Source organism: Equus asinus, chromosome 24 (assembly GCF_041296235.1).
Source record: "Equus asinus isolate D_3611 breed Donkey chromosome 24, EquAss-T2T_v2, whole genome shotgun sequence".
Classification (NCBI taxonomy): domain Eukaryota; kingdom Metazoa; phylum Chordata; class Mammalia; order Perissodactyla; family Equidae; genus Equus; species Equus asinus.
This window is the reverse complement of record NC_091813.1, coordinates 69,528,505-69,537,242: the sequence shown is the minus strand read 5'-3', so window position 1 is coordinate 69,537,242 and position 8,738 is coordinate 69,528,505.

Sequence of the window (8,738 nt, the reverse complement as noted above, 5' to 3'; positions counted from 1 at the left end):
ATAGCTGTATCCCTCTGCTCTCCTTGTGCCGCTAAGTACTATAATCTTTGACCTGAAAGGAAGAATACTGCTAACAAGTAAATGTTTAAAAGACCCCTTGAAGTCTAATGTGCATGAGTTTGCACCTGGGGAGCCGTCTGCTGGATGAAAGAGCTGACTCACTTTTCATCTCCTGAGTCGGCGGCTGTTTTACAGTGGGTGGAAAGGAAGTGCTTTAGGTACCGAGGGTTAGGTTTCTCTTTATTTTTAGATGTGGTCAGCCATTGGCTGCGCCAACTTGGCGGTGACTGTAAGTGTGTTGGGGCCCTGCGTGAGCGATTTGGCATCACCAAGAATGAGTGAACTCCGACTTGGAAGAGTGCAAGCAACCGGAAACACGAGCCGCTGATGGACTGGGAGCCGTCAGGGGACTCAGCACGCAAGTGTGTGAAGCAGCAGCCCGGTGGGGCCAGGGGGCCAGGGTTTGAGAGGTGACAGTGGCCTCCCCCTGCTGTGTGGAATGGGAGATAGGAACTGTGTGTTGCCGGGCTTCCAGCTTTAAGATTTAATGAGTCTGAATTTTGCTGGTTTTCTGGTTTGTGTGGAAGTGGGTGTGTGTGTTAATGGGCTTCAGATGGGATTCGTCGAGCCTCCATGAAACAAGGATTTATTTCTAAAATTTGAGTGCCCTGCTGTGACAGTTTGACTGGAGAAGCCCTTACCAGGCATGAGGGAGCGGACTTCTATTTGCACGGCTGAGGGCGCTGGTTCCCTTGGCCGCGGCATTGGCACATGGAGTGAGGCGGAGGATGCGCACTGTCGTAGGAGGTTGGTGACTGACTGCAGGCCGAGATCGCTGTCAGGATCCCTTTTCAAAAGCTGTAAATCAATCCTGGCTACCCTGTTTGGTATGCTTTATTGTGTTTTTAGAAAATGTTTAGGTCACACTACTGAAACGCATCCACAGACATTTTCCTCAGGAACAGCAGCCTGCACAGAGGGCGCCTTCCAGTTCTGAGCTCCTGCTGCGGTGTTTTCACACAGTCGCTGTTGTGGGAAAGTGACGCTGTATCCTGTGTTCGTTCAGGGATTTTCTTTCACGCAGGCTGGACGGGCATGGGCTCGGGGTGTCGGTGCTGTGCCTCTGGGACATGACCTGTGCTCTTCAGAAGTGATGATCTGTCTTACTGTGTTTAACATTTGGGGAACAGGGGTTGCACAATTTTCTGGAGGGTCAGGATTAATTCTCTCTAGTTTTATTATGGTTATGAGAATACATTAATTGTCATGGAATAATTGTGCAAAAAAACAAAAGATATTTTCGAATGGTAACTTTCAAAGTTAAATCATTTGAAAGTTTCTGTGATTTTATCCCTTTTTTCTGCAGCTTAAGCCACAGTGTAATATTTACTACCAGTGTTTTCTTTTTTCTTAAGAAACTGGTACCTCTGATCTCTTACTGTTCCTTTTTCTGATTGTATTTTACAAATGCTCGAGTTCAAAGAGATACGTCTGACAATGATTTCCGTCTGTTGAGGGCCTCCACCTAGCTATGTGCTCACCTCATAGCTCCATCAGGTGGGTGTTGCTCTTCTGTTTTTATTTTTTTCTGTGGAGAAGGGTTCAAGGAGGCTGTCCCAGGGTCAGTGTCAATAGATGTGTTGAAATCAGGACTGGAATCCAGCTCGGCCTGATTCAGACACTGGTGCCGCCTCTGTCTGTTGCACCAGCAGCAGGTGCTAAAGCCTTGCTTCTCATGTTGTCTCTTAAGTAAAGTTTTACTGAACACCAACAGTTTAAGTTTTTTCTGCTTAAGGAACTGACCTCGTTGGTGGGCAGGAGGAGGGAGAGTGGGGTTGGGGGAATGTCAGTTACCTGAGGCAAACCAGGGGCTAGGCAACCAGCTTCAAGGTGTCCTCCGACCCTCAGGAGCGAGGGATGAGGGTCAGAGAGGATGCTCCGGGAAGGGGCAGTGAGATGAGAGGACAGGCGAGACCCCGTTGTGGGCCTAACTCGAAGGTTTGCTTAGCAGTGGCGGGCGGGAGCAGGGTTCGACGCGGTCGGCTGTGGTCTGAGTTGGAGGGGACGTGTGGCTGCAGTGAGGCACATGTGGTCAAGCTGAGGCAGGAGGGAGCCAGATTCTGTTGGGAGGGAGGTGGGGTTTAGGGTGAAGGTAGGAGCAGGGTTCGAGGAAACCGCAGTCTGCAACAACCAGGGCAGGGGAAGGCAGGGGGAAAAGCACGGAGACAAGGGCCCGGCTGCGGCAGTCAGGGCTGAGGAGGTGGCAATGCTGAATGGGCTGAGCCGACTGTGGGCGGTTGGTGCCAAGGAGCAGAGTGACTGGGCATTTTGTCGTTGGAAGCTGGGGCATCAGAGGGAGAGGGATCCCGCGTCTAGAAGAAGAGACTGAAAGAGCCAAGCAGGGAGCAGACTCATTCAGGCCGCGGCAGTGCCAGGAGGCCGGGGTGGACGAGGAGGGGGTGACTGGAGGGAGGCGGGTTGCGGGGGCAGCCTCGCAGGGGCCCCGCTGAGTGGGGAGAGGTGGCTCCTTACCCCACCCTGGGGTTGGGCTCAGCCAGTGGCCCCACACTTGTCTGATGAGCCCCCAGAGGTTCTGTGCGTCCCGGGGGCCCCACCAGGGCTGTATTTCAGTGAGCTCCCCCGGGGTGGCCAATGACCAGGTGACACAGGCTCAGGTGTCCTGCAGGGCAGACGCTGCCTCTGTGACACAGCCTCCCTGTGGCTCCTCGCGACCGTGTGGCTACAACAGACACTCCTAACGTTTCACCCGAGCTTGCTGGGCTGAGTGGACGCCCAACCGCTTGTGCTTCATGACACCTCCAGGGTCCTCTGCTGGTACCCGACCTGACCCGTGGAGGCCAGTCTGGATCCAAGTAGTGTCTCTACCTCCCAGGCCTGGTGGAGACGGGCTGTTCTGTTCTGCCACCTGCTGGCCAACTTCAGGCAGACCATCCGGGGCTTGGGGGTGGCCTCAGCTTTCACACACAGCTTCAATGGAGCACAGATGAGGCAAAAATCTTATTTCCAGTGGAGCCGTCTGCTCTCAGTTGAACATCTGACATTTGGTGTTGCAAACCTGGCAAAGTTAAGTTCCTCTCCCATGAAGGTTTCTTCCAGCTCCGTGTTAAAATGTTAACGACAACAGCATGTCTTGAGAGCAGTTTGCTGGGTCAATCTCAGAAAGAGCGTTTGTTTGCTGTGCGTCTGTTCTGTGGACAGTAATTCTGGCGATTCAAGGTGGTGTGAAGGCAGACAGGGTTCAAGCTCCAGAGACGTGTGATCTTGGGAGATTTCTTACCTTTCTGGGCTCAGTTTATCCTCAGCGTGGCTGCAGGCTGCAGTGCGTCTGTCATCATCATCATCATTGTGTTGACCTGTCTGGATCTGGGTCCCAGCTCTGCCAATGACCCAGACTTGAAAATCCCATGGCGGCCCCAGCGGGCACTGCTGCTCAGTGGAGTGCGCAGCCTCTCAGACTCGTCGTTCCCTCGTCTATAAGATGAAGGTGTGCGGCACGATGATCCCCGAGGTCTCCTTTGGTCCCGAGCTTCTACGGCTTAAATGATCAGCACGAGTGTGGCTCAGTTTCCGCAGGGGTTGAGGGGGGCCGCATTTGTGCTTGGCCTTTAGGTAGGTGCCGGGCTTCCAGGCCCTGGCCCGTTGGCACCGATGTGCTGTGCTGGGAGCTTCTGAGGAGGCTCATTTCATGCTCTGCATCTGATGCTCTTCAAACATCTTTAAAAGTTAGAATAGGAAAAATGTCAGGCTTCTTTACTTTCTCTTTCTTTTGAATATTACTGATGGAAACACAGCACTAGCGTTTAACTTTGCTCTATCTATAAACAAAAAGCAAACTTTCCCAAAGATCGCTGGTTCTTAGTTGGGGTAGGGGCACACCTCACACAGACCTCGGAGCTTTTTGACAACACAAGTGCCAGACTACAAACCCAGAAGGCAATCTGCGTGTGACCTGTGAGTGAGACTCTCCTCTGCGATGACGGGTACTCACCCGCAGCTGAGGCTTGAGGCGCTCACGCTGCTTCCGTCGCGCCTGACCCTCTCTTAGCAGTGCTGGGCCAGCCAGCACTCAGGGACTTTTGGTGTTGAAGGCCCCGTGCTCAGCTCCGGGCCCTGGACTCCGATGAATGCTCGCTGACGTCCTCTTCGTCCACATCCCGCCCCCGCCTCCACTGGGCTGGTGGCATCGCACTTTGTTGGGCTCTGGGTTTCTTTGGTTATACGTTACGACAAGGCCATCCCTTGGATAGGAGCTTAGGGTTTGAGCTTCCTCAGACTTCATGGTCATCTCTTCTTGCAGAGGCGTCTCTTCTGGAAATGGCTGAGCGTAGGCCCACGTGTTAATTCTTGAATGACTTGGGTGGTTCTTACGTGATGTCACTTCCTCAAGTAGCTGGCACTGATATCCCACATGCTGAATAAGCACTATTGTACTACTTGATAAATTAAAGGTTGTTTGACACCATTAACTTTTTTTCCTTATTTTGAATTGTAACTTACTTTTAAGCTAAGCATTTTCTTATCAACTGTGGTCAGAAATGTGTATTTTATGGAGCTATCCTGTAACTGTTACTTTTCTTGTGTATTCATTTTTTTCCCTAGAAAAATTATCAGCAAAGTAAACTTTAGAGAATGGCTGGAACACATTTTGAGTGTGTGCGTGTGTGGTTTGACAAAATGTGGGGTTTTCTATTTATTTTTTAGCTATTTTAAGTAACTGTCGTTACTTATGGGGTAACTAGCCCACCTGCTGTTTTGTAGCACTTCCTTTTAACTCATCAGGAGTTCACACTTTTCTTTGAACCATTTGTTGCCTCACTTCATTTTGGGAGAGAGATGTGCATGACAACCGTGGTAAAGGCCGAGAGCGGTCACTTGGGGATTCTGTCTTTAGAGGGGTCTGGGGGCCTGGTTCTTCCCTCTCGGTTCCGGCGTTGGGGGACAGGACCCTCCATGCCAGCTCCCCTCCCCTCCCTGCACCTGCAGGCTTGATTTTAGTCACCTGCTCTGCCTCGCCGCCACCGTGTGTAGCAGCGCGGCTCCCACGAGGCCCCAGTCCACGGCTGCCTCTTGTTGCTGCTGCAGGTGACCCTCGGGTGCTCCGTGCTGGTGCGTTGGCATTTCCTCGTTTACTTTTCCTAACAGCCTGATGCAGAAGGTCCCTGGTGTCCTTGTCCACAGGGGCTGAGGTCGGGGATGGCTGCGAGGACGTTGCTCACCTCAGTGCCCTTTGAGGCGGCGCTACCACAGATCTGCCGTAGTCCCCCCACCGTCCTGGCTCCCCCGCTGTCTCTGGAGGTGACAGAGGGCCGACGGGGGGAGGGAGACTCATCGGAAGGGGCGTCTCTCCAGCTAATGTCTGCGTTCTGCCACCGTCCCTCCCCGCGGCTCCCGTGCGCCCTCCGTGGAGGCGTCTAGCGCTTCATCCTTCTCTGAAGTTCTTCTGGGTGGAGTGGCATTTTAGAGAAACAGAAGTTCTCTTGATTTAACATACCCACTTTTGACTCTGGGGAACATGGTGTTTCAAACAAAAATTTTGTTTGTCTTAGTGCTTTTTAGGCCTCCTGTTCTCTAAGTTTCTCCTTATCAAGATGAGTCTATTACTTGGAGACTCTGACAAATGTCATTTCGTGGCAGCAACTGAAGTGGCCGTTACCAAACTGGATTCCCCGTCTCCAGTAGCCTTTTTGCTGGAGGTTTTGATGACGTTGGGAGAGTTGGCGGAATATGTGACCGTAGAAACTGCTGAGCTGAAGAGAAAAACGTGTTTATATTCTGCTTGTTGTGTTTCCATGTGTTCCAGAAAGCTTCAGTTTGTGAAGTTTTCTAAGAAAACACTCATGCCATGACTGGAATTTTAATAGTCATGGTTTATGAGAGAAACACAACAAGCCATGCCCTTAAGTATATCTGTACTTCAACTATAGCAGCTCAGGTCAATTTTAGACACCTCCTCCTGTGAAGTGTTCCTTTAATTACCTGAACAAGGTTGTAGGAAAAGGGTTGGGTGAGTGCATTTATGAACAGTGCCAAGTCCATGGTTCTTTAATTTTATATTTTATAAAAATAACTTTAAAAAAGATTTGGGCAATAAAAAAAAAGATTTGGGCAGTATTATATCATTTATGAAACTTAAACACACAAAAAAGTACTGTCTTGTTGATGAACACACTGGTATTTAGAAAAAGTGTAAAAACACCCTTGTGAATGATGCACACCAAATGCAGAAGAACAGCTACCGCTGGGAGGTGGGGACAGGAGGAAAGTTTGGCTGTAACATTTTATTTTATTTTTTCTTTTTTATTTATTTATTTTTTGAGGAAGATTAGCCCTGAGCTAACATCTGCTGCCAATCCTCCTCTTTTTGCTGAGGAAGGCAGGCCCTGAGCTAACATCCGTGCCCATCTTCCTCTACTTTATATGTGGGATGCCTACCACAGCATGGCTTGCCCAGCGGTGCCATGTCCGACCCGGGATCTGAACCGGCAAACCCTGGGCTGCCAAAGCAGAACATGCGCACTTAGCTGCTGCACCACCGGGCCGGCCCCTGTAACATTTTATTTTAAAAAACTGAAGCAAATATAGCCACATGTTAACTATCAAATCTGTGCTTATTTCTCTCCTTTTCTCTGTTTAAAATAATTTTGAATGAAAATTCAGCATTAAATGATTAAAAATTTTACGTTGTATGTTTACATACAAGCTGTGGGAAAACAGAAATGCAAGATGGAAAAGTTTGCACCGTTTGCCCTGTGCTTCCTGGCTCGTGACGTCACTGATGGTGTTTTCAGTGTGTCACCGAGTCTGCTTGTGTCCTCTGGTGCTTCGTCTCTGCTGCGTTCTAGTGCTGGTAGATTTCCAGCGGACTTGTGAGTGCGGACGTGAGCTCTTGTGTTTATGGAAGCTGTGCTGTGATGGTGTTGATGCTGAAGTGGTTCCCAGACTTTAACAAGCATCACGCTCGTCTGGAAGCCTGTTTAAATGTGGCTCCCCAGGTCCCTCTCCAGAGGTGTGGACTAAATAGGATCCAGGAATGTGCTTTTTTTTTTTAATGATTTTATTTTTCCTTTTTCTCCCCAAAGCCCCCAGTATATACTTGTATATTCTAGTTGCAGGTCCTTCTGGTTGTGCTATGTGGGATGTTGCCTCAGCGTGGCCTGATGAGCAGTGCCATGTTCACATCCAGGATCCGAAGTGGCAAAACTCTGGGCCACCGCAGCGGAGCATGTGAACCCAACCACTTGGCCATGGGGCCGGCCGGAATGTGCATTGTTAAGGAGCCTGGCCCTGACTCCCCCGCCCCAGTCCACACTGACTCTCCTGGGGGTGCCCTGAGGTACACAGTGTGGGAACACTGGTTTGACCCGCCCTTGCTGTGCAGCCTACCCAGCTCTGGGCTCCAGGGATGCTTCTGTTTTTGTAAATCATGTCTTATTGACGCCCAGCCCTGATTTGCTCACAGAGCCTCTGCTGCTTTTCTGGCACAATGGCAAGTCGGGTGGTTGGAACAGAGGCTGGGGAGCTTGCAGAGCCTCATGGAACTGCTGTCTGGCTCTCTGTAAATGGTGTGCTGAGCCTGCGTGTGATCTCGTGTTTTGCGGGGTCAGCATCAAAGTAAGTCCAGTGGAGAAGCTGGAGCGCGTTTAACGGGAGGGTGAATGTGATGATGAGGGGCGTGTAGTGACCAGTTCAGTGTGACAAGTGCCAATTGAGCCCTGGCTGCATGCAGGGACTGTGCTCACCGTGCCTCAGTTTCCCACCCGGCCATTCACAGCCTTCAGGGAAACACGTGATTCAGACATGATGGGGTAGGTGGGCGTCCCTCTTCGTGGGGTGCTATGGGCACATACAGCGGTGGGGAGTGGTGTCCCAGGAGTCCCTAACCCTCGGTGGCTTGTCCAGCAGGTCCTGAGGTGGATGAGATTCCGCATAGGGGCCCCCACTTGCTGGGGTGAGGGGTGCGTCGCTCTGGGCAGTACGATGTCGAGGAGGCGTGTGCAGTGGACTTTGCTCTTGGCACCATTGCCGTGAGAAGGGTAGGCGTGGACCGGCATGCTGGTGCTTGGAGGGGCAGGAGCAGCCCCTAGAGACCTCTGAAGTGACCGGCCATGTCTGCGCCCATTTGAGACTGGTTCCGTGTCCTGGGAAGTTCCTCGGTCTCTGGCAGGTGGGACGGTTGCCTGGAGCAGGGCCTCCCTGGGCCACATTCAGTGGGTGGCTGACCTCTGCACAGCCCTCATAGATGAGGCTGTTTTAAGCCACTTAGTTCGAGGTGTTTGTTACCCAGTGATAGTTCAGTGATATAGTGTCCGAGAATGTTTACGTGTTTGAACCGAGACAGCACCGGGCAGAAGTTGTGAAGGGCATGGAAAGCTGAGCAGGTGGAGAAGAGGACAAGTGTCTGCAGACGGAGGGCAGAGGAGGCACACCCAGGGCCTTGGAGGATGGTGAGAGCTGGCCTGGGGGACACAGCCGACAGGGCAGCCCATTCCCCAGGGTCTTGCTAGCCCGGGGGGAGGCCTGAAGGGGCTGCGGGCATGGGCGGTCAGGGCAGGCCGAGGTGTGGGAATCTTGGACCCTCCTTCAGATCTCAGCTCCACTGCCTGAGGACTGGGGGACCCAACAGGTTCCCATGTCGTTGTCCTCAGCGTCTGCATCTGTAAAATGCGGGGTGATGCTTGTTTCACAGGGTTTTGTTACAGGGAAGGAACTGACAGGCA